Consider the following 16,227-nt stretch of genomic DNA (forward strand, 5'->3'; position numbering starts at 1 on the left):
CTGTGAGCCGCAAGTGGCCGAGCAGGCTGCTGAGCTGGTGGCCATCGGGGCGGGGAAGGGAGGGTGTGGTCCACTCTCAGGTGTTGACAGTGGGCAGGGAGCCTGGCTCTGGCAGCAGCTCGGGGTAGGAGGGTGGGGGGCGGGGCTGTCAGGTGGGCCAGGCCTCTACTCCAGGACGGTGGCCCCGGCAGAGTGCTTGCACTTCTCAGAGCCACACTGATGTCTTTGCTTTTGATGTCCCAGAAACGGTCACCATAGTCCAACCCTAGCTCCTCCCCAGTCCCGATGTCCTGAGAACGGAAGAAGGCGATGCATGGAAATGGCTGGTCTTGGTGTAGCATGAAGACCCAGACGGGGATGACGTTGGGGTCGCACAGGTGGTTGATGAAGTAAAGGACATCAGTGCAGTACACCGCTCCATCCTTGTTGTCTAAGTCTCAGCATCGAAGATCGGCTCCCAGATGAAGGTCCCCTGGGGTCTGCAGAGTGCGGATCCCCAGCCCATCTTGGCTGTTCGGTAGAGCTGTAGCTGCACCTTGATGCTGCTCCGCACTACCCGGTTCTTGCAGATTCTCCAGCAGGAGCACGCCTGTTTATACTCAAAAACCAGGGGTAGAGGGGGTGAGAGGTGGAGCTCGATCTTACTAAATTCCTGGAGCCGCCGCCCACCCTTGTCATACCTGCACCGAATGCTGAGCTGGCTGCATGGGAAGTTGCAGCTGGAGCAGTCGTCCACGCTGCTTCCCATCCTGTGTCTGCTTCACGTCTTTGCAGATCTCTTTGCAGAGATCTTTCTGCTACTGATTGTTCTGTGACCACTGTGATCAGAGAACATACTCTGTATGACTTGAAACTTTTAAAATTTATTGAAACTTGTTTTATGACCCTCCTTATGGTCTATCTGGGTAAATGCTCCATGTGCACTTGGAAAGAATGTGTATTCCGCTGTCGTTGGGTAGAATGTTCTACAAATGTCAAACAAAGGTCAAATTGGTTGATGGTGCTGTTCAATTTTTCTATATTCATACTGATTTTCTGTCTACTTATTCTTTTAATTATTGAGCATGGTATTTAAATATCTGTTCTAAACTGTGGATTTGTCTGTCTTCTTGCAGTTCCATCTGTTTTTTTTTTTTAAAATGGATTTTGGAGCTCTGTTGTTAGAAGCATAAATGTTTAGGATTGTTTTTTGCTCTTGATGAATTGTCCTTTTATCATTATGAAATCACTTTGTTTATCCTCATTATCATCTTTGCTCTGAAATCTACTTTGATGTTAAGACAGTTATTCTATCTTTTTTAAACGTAACATTAGAATGGTATAATATTTCTCATACTTTTATCTTTGTATGTCATTATATTTAAAGTGCATTTCTTGTAGGCAGCATATTGTTGGGTCTTGCTTTTTATTCAATTTAACACCCCCCACTTCTGATTTGGGGTGGATAGGTTATTTTCATTTTATCTAGTTAATGATATGATCAGGTTTAAGTCTATTATCTTGCGATTTAGTTTCTATTGTCCCATCTGTTCTTTGTCGCCCCTTTTCTCTTTTTCTACCTTCTTTTCAAAGAACAGAGTATTTTTCATGACTATTTTATCTCTTTGGGTGATCTTTGCTACTTTGGTAATTGCATTAAGGTGCAGAGTAAACATTTTAAACTTATCACAGTTTACCTTCAAGTGATAATATACCTCTTCACGTATAGTATAGAAACTTTGTAATTGTATACCTCCACTTCTCTCCTGGTCTTGTGCTTTTGTTGTTATATGTTTTATTTTTACATATGTTATATACTTCACATAATATTGTTATTATTTTATTTAAGCAGAATTATCACTTAAAGAAACTTAAATAACAAGAAAAATTTCTATTTCAAACTTTTCAGCCTTATGTTTCCATTTGAGAATCTGCTAAAACTATGAACTGTCTCTCCTGGAAAAAGTGCACATAGGCACAAAATATACCCTAAATACTGCAGATAATTACCAGGGCCTTTCTGAAAATTGTTGCTTATTTATAACCCCGTGCTTTCCAAAGCAGAGTTGTCATGTAGGCACTGAAAGTTCAAAAGCACTGGAACTAAAGGTATTAATCTTAGTAGGATTTCATTTGCAATGATATTTGTGAGGCCTGTGGAAACTCTCATTGAAATACAGTCATTCAATGGCATATTATTCAGCCATTAAATAATAATTTTGAGTACTATGTAGCAACATAAGAAAATGATAATAAAACACAAAGGGTGTTGGAAAATTACATGGAAGGAATTGTATTATCTTTTAGTTCTCTTTATTCACAAACTTTTTGAAGCACTATGTGACAAAAACAAGTTACAAAATTTTATCCTCACTGTGGCAAAAACAAGATACAAAATGTTATACTCACAGTGATCATAATTATATACTCATATAAAAATGTATGCTATTTATGATGTTCTGGGCTACAAGTTATAGAATAAAATACCTGACTAAAAATGGTGTAATGAGTAAGTGCTTCTTTTTTTCTCCCTTCGTTAAGTGTATATGTCACTAGAGGAACACTGTTTTGATGTTGGCTCTACAATGTCAGTATTGTGTCACCTCAAGGTCATAAGGTGGCTGAACATTTCTCACCTCAAATCCTCCTCACACATCCCTATTTAAACAGGAAGCAAAATATTTCCCAGAAGAAATACTTCCCTACCTTAATTAGACCACCTTTCAGCCCTGACTGGTCAGGACTGGGCCACCTGTCCTTGCTGCAAGGGAGTCTGAGAAAACAGGCATGTGGTATATTCAGCCTCTGTTGTGGAAGGTAGTTTTGTTTCACAAGAAAGGAAGATTGGGAGGCAACAGAGAGTCTCTGGCACAATAAACTTATAGAAATATTAGCTTATGAATGATTTGGAACATTTTTTCTGCATTTTCCAGATTTTCAGAACTATGATCACAATACATTCATGAATAATTTATTTAATTGTTGAATAGTTATTTTAGTTTTAACTAGGTGTAATAGTCTAGAACAACTAAAATTCTTCCTTTTTCTTTCTTAAGATAATGAGGTCAACTTGATTGTCTCGTTTTTAATTACTTCATTCTTCTGAATTGGCTAAAGCACTGATTACTTATATTAGAACATTTATGAGTTAACTGTTAACTGCCCATTTCTTCCTTTTCCATGCTTAGTTTCATTACTGATGTTAATAGTACCTGTTTGGGGATGGGAGTATGAAATTATTAGTGTAAATAAGTGTTTTCCTTCAGGTAGAATTATTATTTTTCTTCTACTTATATATTTTTATAAGCACACTGCACATGTAAATTTATTAATTTTTGAATTTTTGCTTTGGTGTTAACAAATTATAATAAACAAATGAACAAGCAAATAAATGTTAGGGCATTGTTCATTATGTTTAACTGAACAAAGGTACATATAATCTTGTGAAATTTAAACAATAAACCCTGTTAAAGATTGTCTGCTGAAAAAATTGAATGAAAAGTTCTCATTCTTGGAACATTTACGGATTTTTTTCCCCATTCATATGCCTTAGAGTCATTTCAGTGAATCTTCATGAGGCAAGGAGGCCAATGCCGGTGGTTTCCTTGGAGTGTTCACTTAGGGTGAGAAGAACATTGGTGACTTAGACAAGGTACTTACACAAACAAGAAAATGAGTTCCATAAATACATTGTCAATAGATGGATTATCTTTCTTGTCTTCTCCTTGGTCCTTCTGTGTCTTGTTTTCTCTACCACATTTATGCTCAATCAAATAGATAATTTTAATTTTAGCTTCTGGAAGATACTGTGTTAGTTTAGTATTTTCCATAGAGCAGTTATGGGTAGGATAATTTTTAAATCAACTGTAATATATGTTGTAATTCTAGTTTTAATTTTTTTCTACTTGCTGGTGAATATAAAAGGAGAAGAAAACACAATATAAATGGCAGCATTAATGTAAAAGTGTTGTTGCAAGTTCACATTGTGGAATTAATGCAAACATTCTGTTCATATCCGATTCTTGTCACGTTTTGAAGTTCTTCAAGTAGATTAATAAAGGGAAAATGTATTGTAACAGGAAAATATATTATTAAAATGAATATTCCCAGCTGTTAATAAGCAGTCATACAACTATACCTAATATTTCTGGGGGGGGGGGAAGCTTATACATTACTTCCTTTTGAAAATCTTAACACATTTGATTTCAAACAACACCAACATCTTCTATTTGATCTTTGCAGTATGAATCAGTTTTTTATTACCTTTGTAAGGTAGATATTGAAAATAGTGTGAAGACCTATAATGTCTCTCTTTCTACATATCCTGCAAAGTAGAATTTGGCATAAGACTGATTCAACTTGTACTACATTCCAGTGAATTCATTACTGTCAGGACCAGCAAAAATAAGAATATCGCAGATGTTATTCTTCAGTATTGATCCTGAGATTATAGCATGATAGTAAGACCCTGTTACACCATAATCTTCAATAGTACACATATATAGTAAAGCAGTGGTTGCATGTTAATCCTAAACTATACATTTCATCTAACAGCAAAATATAGTTTTTTCCCCACTTCCTTCATATATTCAGACTAGAAAATCTACCCTTTCTTGAGATCGACATCTTGACATGATGATGGAAATAATCAGATTGAAGGAATTTGACATACCACCAATCCTTTCTTAATTTATTTAAGACTTTAGTCAGTACCAGAGATTATGCCAGCCATTAGATTTTTAAAGGTAAGTAGGATGCAATTTCTAATCTCAAAGATCTTAGTGTCTATAAGAAAGACAGACATGCATATAATATATGTCCACTGCATATTTCTAGCACTTCAGTTCAGAACCTGGCATATTGAAGGCATTTTAATAGTAATAATAATAGTAATAGTAGGAGTAGGAGTAGGAGTAATAATGATAATAAAGCCTGACATTAAATGTTTACTATATACCAGGCACTTTATTGATCTTAAAAAATGTAATAATGTAAATGCATAATTTGCCCATTTTTCTTATGAAAACTCAAGGCTAGATGCCCATTGTGTCAAGGAACTGATCTGGTATCATGGCCAACTTTATCTGGTTATATCAAGGAGAACTTCATCAATGAGCTAAACCCTGAAGAAAGAACAGATTCACCAGGGAACAGAGGCATTGGATAGGCAAAGGGAGCAGTTAGTGTAAAGAGGCAGAGGGATAAAAAGGATGAGAACTGTGAGTGTGTCAGTCAACTTCAAGCATAGGGTCAGACAGAGAACAAAGATGAAGTTGGAGGGGCAGGTAGATGGCCAATCAAGGAAGGAAAATGTTACTTGCAGTCCCAAGTGTTTGAGTGGGATAAAGAGGAAGGATTATATTTAAAAGATGTATTTAAAAGATATAAGGATGTAGGATATATTTAAAAGATAAGGACCACAGAACTTATTGATATAAGAGGTGAGGGAAAGAGAAAAATGGGAGGAATTTCAAGTTTCTGGCTTGGGCTAGTGGATGAGTCATTCAAAAAAGTGAGGAGGTTGGGTGGGGAGATTAAGATTTTGGTTTTGGATATGGTGATTTTGAGTTGTACATTAAATACATAGGCAGTGTGCCCAGTAAACAAATATATATTCCAACCTGAAGCTCAGAAAAGAAAATTGAACAGGAAAAACATAGAAATATCACTCGAGTATATGGGGATAGCCAAATCCGTGGAAGTACATGAGAACACTGCAGAGGAAGTGTAGAGTGAGAAGAGAAGAGACGGTGTAGGGAAGAGGACAGCAAAGACAAGGCAGCCAAGGAGAATGAGAAGAAAAGACAAGAATTATAGAAGAAAGAAAAATGAAGCAGCAGGAGAGAAAGTGATGTTTTTGAAAGAAAAAGGACATCTTTCTTTCCTTAGCCATACCACAGCTAAATTATATCTCAGTATAATGATATACAGCCATGTGAAAAAAGATAGATAAACATCTCAGGTGTAATAGTGAACACTTTAGAAACAATGTGTTTCTGTTTTAACCTAAAATCATTTCTTTTCATCTAATTCTCATTACTCTGAATTCAGTGATCATGGGAAATCTATAATCATTTGAATATTTCTATTCTCTTAGATAACGTATTAAGCATTGCATGCATTTAAACAGGTAGAGTTTTGTATTTGTCTATTTATTTTTATTGGGACATAGCTGATCGTATGTATCTGTGGGGTACAGCATTGAATATCAATACCCATGTGCAATATGTGATGTTGAAAGTCAAAAATGAATAAATAAGTAGAGTTTATTTTCATATATTTTTTAAAATTTCATATTGAAGTTTTCTGGAAAGATTAACAGTAGGGCATTCAGATGCTATTATACACCGCACCGGGTTTTGTCATGGATATTGTTCCAAAAAATTGTCGAGGAATTAATAAATGAACAAAACAGGAGTCTATTACTCTAAATCCTTTCGGGTAATGTTGATCACAATTGGCTCATTTCACTTTAGAACATCTATTTTAAATGTTATCTTAACTTGGCCTTGGCAGAATAAAACTAATGATTAAGGAATGCAGCGTATTTAGGGCAAAACACTGCCATCCTTACTTTAGAATGATGCAAATCAAGTACCCTATTTAAGAAAGTTTAAATATCAGAATTCTTTTATGAAAAATTAGAAAACTTGGGAACAATAAAATGGTATTGTATACCTGCATTTTTGTGTGTGACTATAGAACAGCATTCATTTTAAATTTAGATATTTGACAGGGAAGTGTTACATGTTGGTGGCAGGATTAATTTTTGCTCTGTCAGAACTGACCTGGTGCTATAGTTATTTTAAGCTCTAGAAATGAAGTGTTATGGTTGCCAAATACTAGGTGCCATCTAGTGGCCATTGGGAGTTAAAACAAATCTTTCCAAGAATTCAAAAGATTGTGATTATTTTTCTTTCTTTTCTTTTCTTTCTTTCTTTCTTTTTTTTTTTTTTGGTATAATAGTGAGTTATATTTATCGCTTTCTGAGTGATACAGCCCACTTTTACCTGGTTTCAAATCCCTCATATTTTCATTCCAATAAGTGAAATATCCTTCAGGGCTATTGGTGTTTGTGTTAGAATCTTGATTGGTTTAACTTTTCAACTTTGTTTCAAGAGATTTTCTTACTTGATTTTAGTTGAAGGAATATTATCTATATAGTACATTCTAATTAAAATGAGTGTTAGAGAAATTCTTTGGTTTTCCAAAAGGCTCAAATTCATGTGTTACTTTTCTTCCCCAAATTAGAGTTGTTTGTAAATTGGAGATGCCCTTCCAAGCTAGACCAAAGGTCAAGCAGAATTATTTGAGTGTTATCAATAATTACCGTAGTTAATCATTTTGAATGTGAAAAATTAATAGCTTTAGATTTATATGGAAGATAGTCCTAAAGTTTCATGAAAATCCTTAATATTTTGGAATTCTTAAGTAGGACCAATTTAGATCTAGAGAGAAGTGTGGACAAAATCCAGTTCAGGTCCATGTTAAGAATTCTGTTTCAAAGAACTTGTTAGAAATAACAGATTAATAAATTATAGTGCATCTAATGTTGTGTCTTTAGTAAGCATAATAATGCTGTGATGCATTACTTGATATTGCTATTTATTCTGATAACAACAAAAATCTACAAAAAAAATCTACAAAAATGAGATTTTAACACATTTTACCAGATCAAAGTGAAAACTGAGGAACATTAACATTAACATCTTGACATCTGGCATTTATACACATCTACTATATAATTTTGATATAACATTCATTTTATTTTATCAACAGTTCATCACTCATTTCTTTTGAGAAGTCATATCCGATTTGCAAAATTGTACATTAGTTCCATGATAAAGCAAAAGTGTTATTTAATTTTTAAAATTTGCCTACAAGGACATCATCTTCGTGTAGTATTCCTGGTGACCACATGGGAAATAAAATACTTAGAACTTATTAAACATCATTTGTTTAGTAGAGATTATACTTAAGATGCATAGGCAAAGGTTACATTTAGTCCATCAACAAATATTTATTGAATATCTACCATAACAAGAGGTTAGGGGTGTATCTGTGAACAAGATGAACAATGTTGTTACCTGAAGATAGTATTTTAGGAGTAATATTTAGGAGAGATATTTAATACAGAAGTAAAAAATAAACAGTGAACAAAATTTTAGTTATTATAAAATGAATTTATGGTGGATTAGAGACTGGGAGGTTATTTAGATAAAAAATTAGAAAAATAATTAAGGAGGTCCTTAATAATTTACTAGATGATTTGAAAAGGTTGGAAACTGTTTTAATAGGCACTTCTATAAGCATTTAGAAATTTATATTCAGTCAGTAGTCTGATGCAATATCCTTTCCTATCATAACCCATGCCATTATAATGAGTTAACATCTGTCTCTGAGTTTTAAAAATCAAATACTAATGAAATCAGTAACCCGTTACTATAACTCTGTGCTTCACTATCTAAATCTCTGAAGAGATTCGTGTAACCAGGTTATTGAAATAGTTAACTCAGTAGGACATAGCATGAAATTATTTTATTTTTTTCACCAGTCACTGTCCCAACAAGGACTATGTTAAGTCTTATTTTCCTGAAGGATAGCAGTTCTCCTAAGAATTTCTCAGCAGATTTCCAAAGCTCTCCAGTCATTTACAGATACTAAAATCTCAGTCGCTCTTAGTCCAGTTTGTCCTCTCCATGCCAGAGCGTGAGTCAGGGAAAGGAAGAGGAAAATGGGTTTACTATTCACTCTTTACTCTGGCTCCAGTTCTAGCTTTTTAAGTTGGGATTAAGGAGAAAGGATTACAGAGAAGGGCCAAAAAAAAAAAAAAAATCTTTTTCCTTAACTGGGCATGTGGTTGAGGTGTTCTGTTGGGTGGTGCTGCTTTCTTGGGTGTCACTGGTTAACACTGGAGAGAAGTGACCAGGACTCATCCTCTTATACTGCGTGTCAGCTTTCCAGTCATTTACAGATGTGCATAACCCTTGCGTCTGTTCCCACTCAGGGTTGTCCCACTCTCCTCTACATGCAGAATAAAACTCTAACCCTGGAAGTTCACCCCTCAGCTTCTTGTTGCTGGGGTCCCAGTGAGATGACTCCAGTTCAGTTATCTTCAGCTGTGTCCATTTAATCAGTAGAAACAGAGGCATCCGTGCCATGCCGAACAGTGGGAGTGGCAGTTTAGTTAGTTTGGAGGATGCTAAGTATAGAGAGTGCAGAGGCCTGATTTGGACACTAAAAATTCCAAAAGTAAGGGGAAAATAGGTAGTATGGTTGAGTTTAGTATGTGTGACACATGAAATCACTGACCAATTTATGATCGAAGTGGAATTTGACTCCCTGTCATTCTTAGGCCTTATTAATACTCAGCACATCCCAGGCAAGACAATAGGGAGTAGATAGTGTCACTTTAATTTTAAGTTAAAGACCCACCACAGTTTTCCGGGTTCAAAATACAAGATACCTAAGAAGGTGAGAAACCAAAAAAAGGCTGAGTAGAAAAGGGAAGTTGTTGAATTCATTTAAAAAACCAGTTAAAGTGTGTCACTAACACAGTTGGTTATGTAGCTGCTGCTTTAGGTAACAATCCATACAATTTAAAGTCATTTAAAGGATACTTAATATTTTGGTTGCAAAAGTACCATTCTCTTCTTAAAGAGGTGATGAATAAATAAAATTACTCTTCGAGACTATGTTTTCTTTTTTCTTCATGCCGACTGAACTTGTCAGACATGCGTATTGAAACTATGGTTAGAAAGCTTTTTCAGTTCCTTACAGAAAGTTGTTCTATAAATACAAGGTTACATTATTATTATATAATGGGTGTTGGACAATAAAAAGCCAAGATGATTTGGTTATATTTGCATAGCACTTTTATTTTATTTTATTTTTTCAGCACAATTGTCTTTATAAGAATAGAAGATGCCATTGTGAGGATAATGCTCCATTGAATCAGAGCCCACAAAAATCTGTGTGAATATGCATTTAGAACTTGAGATCACACCTGATTAATGACAGTATAAATGTGGATACAGTTTTATTGCTGTGAGAAATGTTAGCTCTACTTATTTATCTTCATAATTTAAAAAAAATTTAAGATGGGAGCAAAGGAAAAAGAGATTGGGGGTTGTGGGAAAGCAAAATATTTTGACCCCAAAATATATTTCTTTGACAAATTTCAAGATGGCTAATTCAGAAAGGCTGGAAAAAAAAAGATTAACTAGAAGGCTGTTCTTAAATTGGCTTTGTTGGGATTTTGATAAGGAATCTCAGATTAGACCTTTAAAATCCTCTTGGGACTTAGGAAGCCAAGCCAAGGATTGGACTCACTTTCAGACAACCTGTACAAGTTGGGTGATTTCCTCTTTTTTGGAAGTTCCCAAAAGTTCAAGGTTCTGGCCTGTCAGAAAGATACATTCTTTATTTACTGCAAGGCCAGGAACCCTGTATTCATGTAGACAAGGCACTAAACCAGTCTTTTCAAGGGGCTTTTTATTGGCTTCATAAAAGGTCAACCTCAATTTCTTGAAGCTGTATGGTCATATCTGAAAATATGACATTCCAATCAAAGCCTTCATAAAATAACCAGTGTCTCCAATTTTATCCTGTTACAAAAGAAAGCAGGTTCTTATTGAACTTATGCAAATAACTATGTTGTCATAAAATAAGAATACTCAAAGATATTTTCAAAACCCTGGAGAGCCCAAGCAAAGAGAAAATCTGTGTTTACAGATTGGAAAAAGTAATATTGCTTAAATGTCCATACTACCCAAAGTGTTCTACAGATTTAGTATAATCCCTATTAAAAATTCCAATGGAACTTTTCACAAGAATAAATAAAACAATATTAAAATTTTTATAGAACCACAAAAGGTGCTGAGTAGCCAAAGCAATCTTGAGAAAGAAAAACAAAGTTGAAGTTATCACATTTCCTGACTTCAAATTATATTACAAAGCTATCATAACGCAAACAATATAATACTGGCATAAAAACAGACACATAGAACAGTGGAAAGAGTAGAAAGCCCCCAAATAAGTTCAAGCATGTAAGGTCAACTAATTTTCAACAAGGGCACCAAGAAAATACATTGGAGAAAGAATAGTCTCTTCAATAAATTGTGCTGAATAAATTGGATAGCTATATGGAAAGAAATGAAACTGGACACTTATCTTACACCATATATAAAAATCAACTCAAAATGGATTAATAACCTGAACAGAAGACCTGAAACCATATAACATATAGAAAACAACAAAGGACCTTGGCAATGAGTTTTTGGATATCACACCAAAAGCGCAGGCAAAACACACACACACACACACACACACACACACACACACACGCACTCACACTCACCCTCACTCTCCAAAAGTAAATAAGTGGAACTACATCAAACTGAAAGACTTGTGCACAACAAAGCAAACAGACATCAAAATGAAAAGGCATTCAATGGACTGGGAGAAAATATTTGGAAACCATACATTGAGGTTAATATCCAAAGTATATAAGGAACTCACACAACTCAATAGTAAGACAAAACAGTGCCAACAAAAAACAAACAAGAAATAACCCAATTACATGCCAGGGATTCAAGGATGGTTTGACATTCTCAAATTAATAAATGTGATACATCACATCAACAGAATAAAGGAAAAGAACCATATGATGCAGAAAAAGCATTTGATAAAATTCAACACCTCTGCATGATAAAAACACTCAACAAATTAGGTGTAGAAGGAACGTACCTCAGTACAGTAAAGGATAAACCCACAGCTAATACCATACTGAATAAACAAAAATTGGAAGCTGTTCCTCTAAGATCTGGAATGAAAAAAGGACACCCACTTTCCCCACTCATATGCAACATAGTACTGGATGTTCTAGCCAGTGCAATAGGCAAGAGAAAGAAATACAAGGCATCCAAACTGAAAAGTAGGAAACCAAACCATTTCTATTATCTGATAACATGATCCTATACACAGAAAACCCTAAACTCCACCAAAAAATTACTAGAATTACAATTACTAAATTAAATCAGTAGAGTGTTGGGATACAAAATCAACACACAGTAATCAATAGCCTTCCTATATGTCTATAATTAAATAGCTGAAGAAGAAATCAAGAAAGTAATCCCATTCACAATAGCTACCCCAAAATGAGATACCTAGAAGTAAACCTAACCAAGGAGGTGAAACACCTTAACATTGAAAACTATAAAACACTGGTGAAAAAAATTGTAGTGGACACAAATAAATTGAAAGATATCCCATGTTCTTGGATTAGAAGAATTATCATCATAAAAATGTCCATATTACACAGAGCAGTCTACACATCCAACAAAGTCTATATCAAAACACCAATGACATGCTTCACAGAAGTAGAAAAAACGATCTTAAAATATGTATGGAACAACAAAGACACTGCATAGCTAAAGCAATCTTGAACATAAAGAAAAAAGTTGGAGGCATGACATGCTCTGACTTCAAAATATACTCTAAAGCTATAGTAACCAAAACAGCATGGTACTGGCAGAAAAATAAACACATAGAACAATGGAACAGAACAAGAGCCCAGAAATAAACCCATGCACTTAAAGCCCACTGATTTTCAACAAAGGTGCCAAGAATATACAGTGGGAAAGGACAGCCTCTTCAAAAAATGTGGCTGGGAACACTGGATATCCACATGAAGAAGATTGAAAGTAGACCCCTATCTCTCACCATGCATAAAAATTAACTCAAATTGTATTAAAGAGCTAAATTTAAGACCCCAAACTATTAAACTACTGGAAGGAAACATATAAGAAACACTACATGAAATGGGGGTGGGCAGTGCTTTTTTGAGCAAGACTACAAAAGCACAGGCAACTAAAGCAAAAATACACAAATGGGACTACATCAAACTAAAAAGCTTCTGTACAACAAGGGATACTATCAACAAAGTGAAGAGACAATCTACAGAATGAGAGAAAGTGTTTGCAAACTACACATCAGACAGGGGCTAGTATCCAGAATATGTAAGGAGCTCAAACAATTCAACAACAAAAAACCAGATAACTCAATTTAAAAAATGGACAAAGGACCTGAACAGACATTTCTCAAAAGAAAATACACAAATGGCTAATAAGCACAAGAAAAAGTGCTCAAAATCACAAGTCATCAGGGAAATGCAAATTAAAACCACAATGAGATATCACCTCAACCCAGTTAGACTGGTTTTATCAACAAGAAAAAATAAATACTAGCAAAGATGTGAAGAAAAGGGTACCCTCCTACATTGTTGGTGGACATGTAAATTGGTACATCCATTGTGGAAAACAGTATGCAGCTTCCTCAGGGAACTAAAAATTGATCTACCTTCTTACCCAGTTATCTCACTACTGGGTATACACACAAAGGAAATGAAAACAATACATCAAAAAGACACCTGTACTCCCATGTTTATCACAATGCTATTCAAAATAGCCAAGAGATGGAATCAACCTAATGCCCATCAACAGATGAATGGATTAAAAAACTGTGGTATATATACACAATGGAATACTATTCAGCTATGAAAAGAAATGATATTCTATCATCTGCAGCAAAATGGTTGGAAGTGGAAACCATCATGTTAAGTGAAGTTAGTCAGGCACAGAAGGACAAATACCATATGACCTCACTCATACATGGAGTCTAAAAAACAAACAAACAACGGGCCCAGCCCGTGGCGCACTCGGGAGAGTGCGGCACTGGGAGCACAGCGATGCTCCCACCGCGGGTTCGGATCCTATATAGGAATGGCCGTGCACTCACTGGCTGAGTGCCAGTCACGAAAAAGACAAAAAAACAAACAAACAAACAACAAAGTGGTTCTCATAGAAGTGGAGAGGGGAATAATGGTTACCAGAGACTGGGAGGGGTGGAGGGTGGGAGAGAGAAGTGGTGGACTAACAATACAAAACTATGCTGTCTACCCTAAGTGAATCATTGTGCAGTATATGCATGTGTTGAAACAACACACTATACCCCACGAAAATGTACAAGTAAATGATAAAATAAAATAAAATAAAAAAACAGTAAATGACCCAATTAAAAAATGGGCAAAGGACCCGAATAGACATTTCTCCAAAGAAGACATAAAGATGGCCAACAGATACATGAAAAAGTGCTCAACATAACTAATCATCAGGGAAGTGCAAATCAAAACCAAAATGAGATATCACTTAACACCTGTTAGGATGTTTATTATAAAAAAGGTAAGAAACAAGTGTTGGCAAACCTGTGGAGAAAGGGGAACCCTTATTCACTGTTGGTGGGAATGTAAATTGCTGCAGCTATTATAAGAAAACAGTAGGGAGGTTGCTAAAAAAATTAAAAATAAAACTACCATTTGACCCAGTAATCCCTCTTCTGGGTATATACCCAAGGAAATGAAATTAGCACCTCATAGAAATATCTGTGCTCCCACGTTCATTGCAACATTATTCCAAATAGCCAAGATATGGAAACAATCTAAGGGTCTGTTGATGGATGAATGGATAAAGCAGTTGTGATCTGTACCTGTAATGGAATGTTATTCAGCTTTAAAAAAGAAGGATTTACAACAACATGGGTGAAACTTGAGGGCATTATGCTAAGTAAAATAAGTCAACAGAGAAAGACAAATATCGCATAACCTACAACTATACAATCTTTAAAAACGTCCAATACATAGAAACAAAGTAGAACAGTGGTTAGCGAGGGCAAGGATGGGTGGATAGGGAGATGTATATCAAAAGGTACAAAGTTGCAGTTATGTAGGACGAATAAGTTTAGAGGTCTAATGTACAGCACGAGGCCTATAGTTAAAAATACTATATTGTATACTGGAAACATGCTAATAGTAGATTTTAGTTACTCTCACCACACACACACAAAGTTAACTATGTGAGACAGTGGATATGTTAATTTGTTTGACTGCAGTAAACATTTCACTACGTGTATGAGTATCAAAACATCATGTCGTACACCTTAAATATTCACAATTGAAAAAAGAAATACTTTCCAGATATCACACTACCATGAAGGAAAGTTTCTCATACAAAAGAACAATACTTAGATATTATAAATCATTTTTTTAAATGATAGAATAAAGATGTTCCTTTTGTTCCAGGGAGACTGTATGGGCTAATTTTCAATGTTTGGTCAATTTTAACTTGCCTTTGAAAAAATAGTTAGGTTAGCTGCTTTATTCCATACAATGAAGATATCTGGCTATTGTATTCAATAGCTAACATTACTAAATCATGTTAAATTCAGAAGTTCTGACGTCATATTTTTGCATCACTATTTCAGTAATAGATCTGCTTGCTTCTAAAAGATATTATTGGTCTCCTTGCTCATAAAACAATATATTTTTTATGCAGATAAGAAAAACAGTTAAATCATTAAAAAATAATTCACAACTTTGTGTAAAGAGAAGTAAAATAAGGTACAGATTGATTCAGAAGGATTCAGGATAATTCCCAGAACAACCTTGGAAGTATTACTAAACTGCCTTATTGAGTGGGATGCATTAGGCATGAATAATCCAAAAATGTGATTAGGCTTAAAAAAGTTTATCATCCTGACAATTGGCTCAAAACACTCTCCTTAAAATGTGTTTTAATTGGATATTTAGTAGCTCCTCTGAAATCTGTTAAAATGTTTGATATATTACCTAGCATTATCCCTTAGAGCCCAGGGGGAGCAAATATAGGCTGTCATTTTCCGGAGTATTTTATTAATTTAATAATTTTATAGTGGAGTATGATTATATTTCAGAAGATGTCACATTAATATATCTTTTATATTATTGGTCATTTAGAGTTTTTGTTACTTATGTGAAAGACTCTAATGGCTGTAGCCAACTTGTCTATAACTTGAAAGCCTGTTTTACCCAATAGGATGCTACAGTTATGCACCACATAATGACATTTCAGTCAATGACAGACCAATATACAATCGTTTTTCCATAAGATTATAATGGAGCTGAAAAATTCCTATCACCTAGTGATGTCATAGCATTGTAATGCTGTAGCAATATTATTTTATTTTTCAAAAATTTAGTGTAGCCTAAGTGTACAGTATTTATAAAGTCTGCAGTAATGTACAATAATGTCCTAAGCCTTCTCATTTCTTATCTCTCACTCATGATTCATCCAGAGCAACTTCCAGTCCTGCAAGCTCCATTTATGCTGTGCGCTATATAGGTGTACCATTTTTTACCTTTTGTACTGTATTTTT

This window comes from Cynocephalus volans, chromosome 6, assembly GCF_027409185.1.
Source record: "Cynocephalus volans isolate mCynVol1 chromosome 6, mCynVol1.pri, whole genome shotgun sequence".
NCBI lineage: Eukaryota > Metazoa > Chordata > Mammalia > Dermoptera > Cynocephalidae > Cynocephalus > Cynocephalus volans.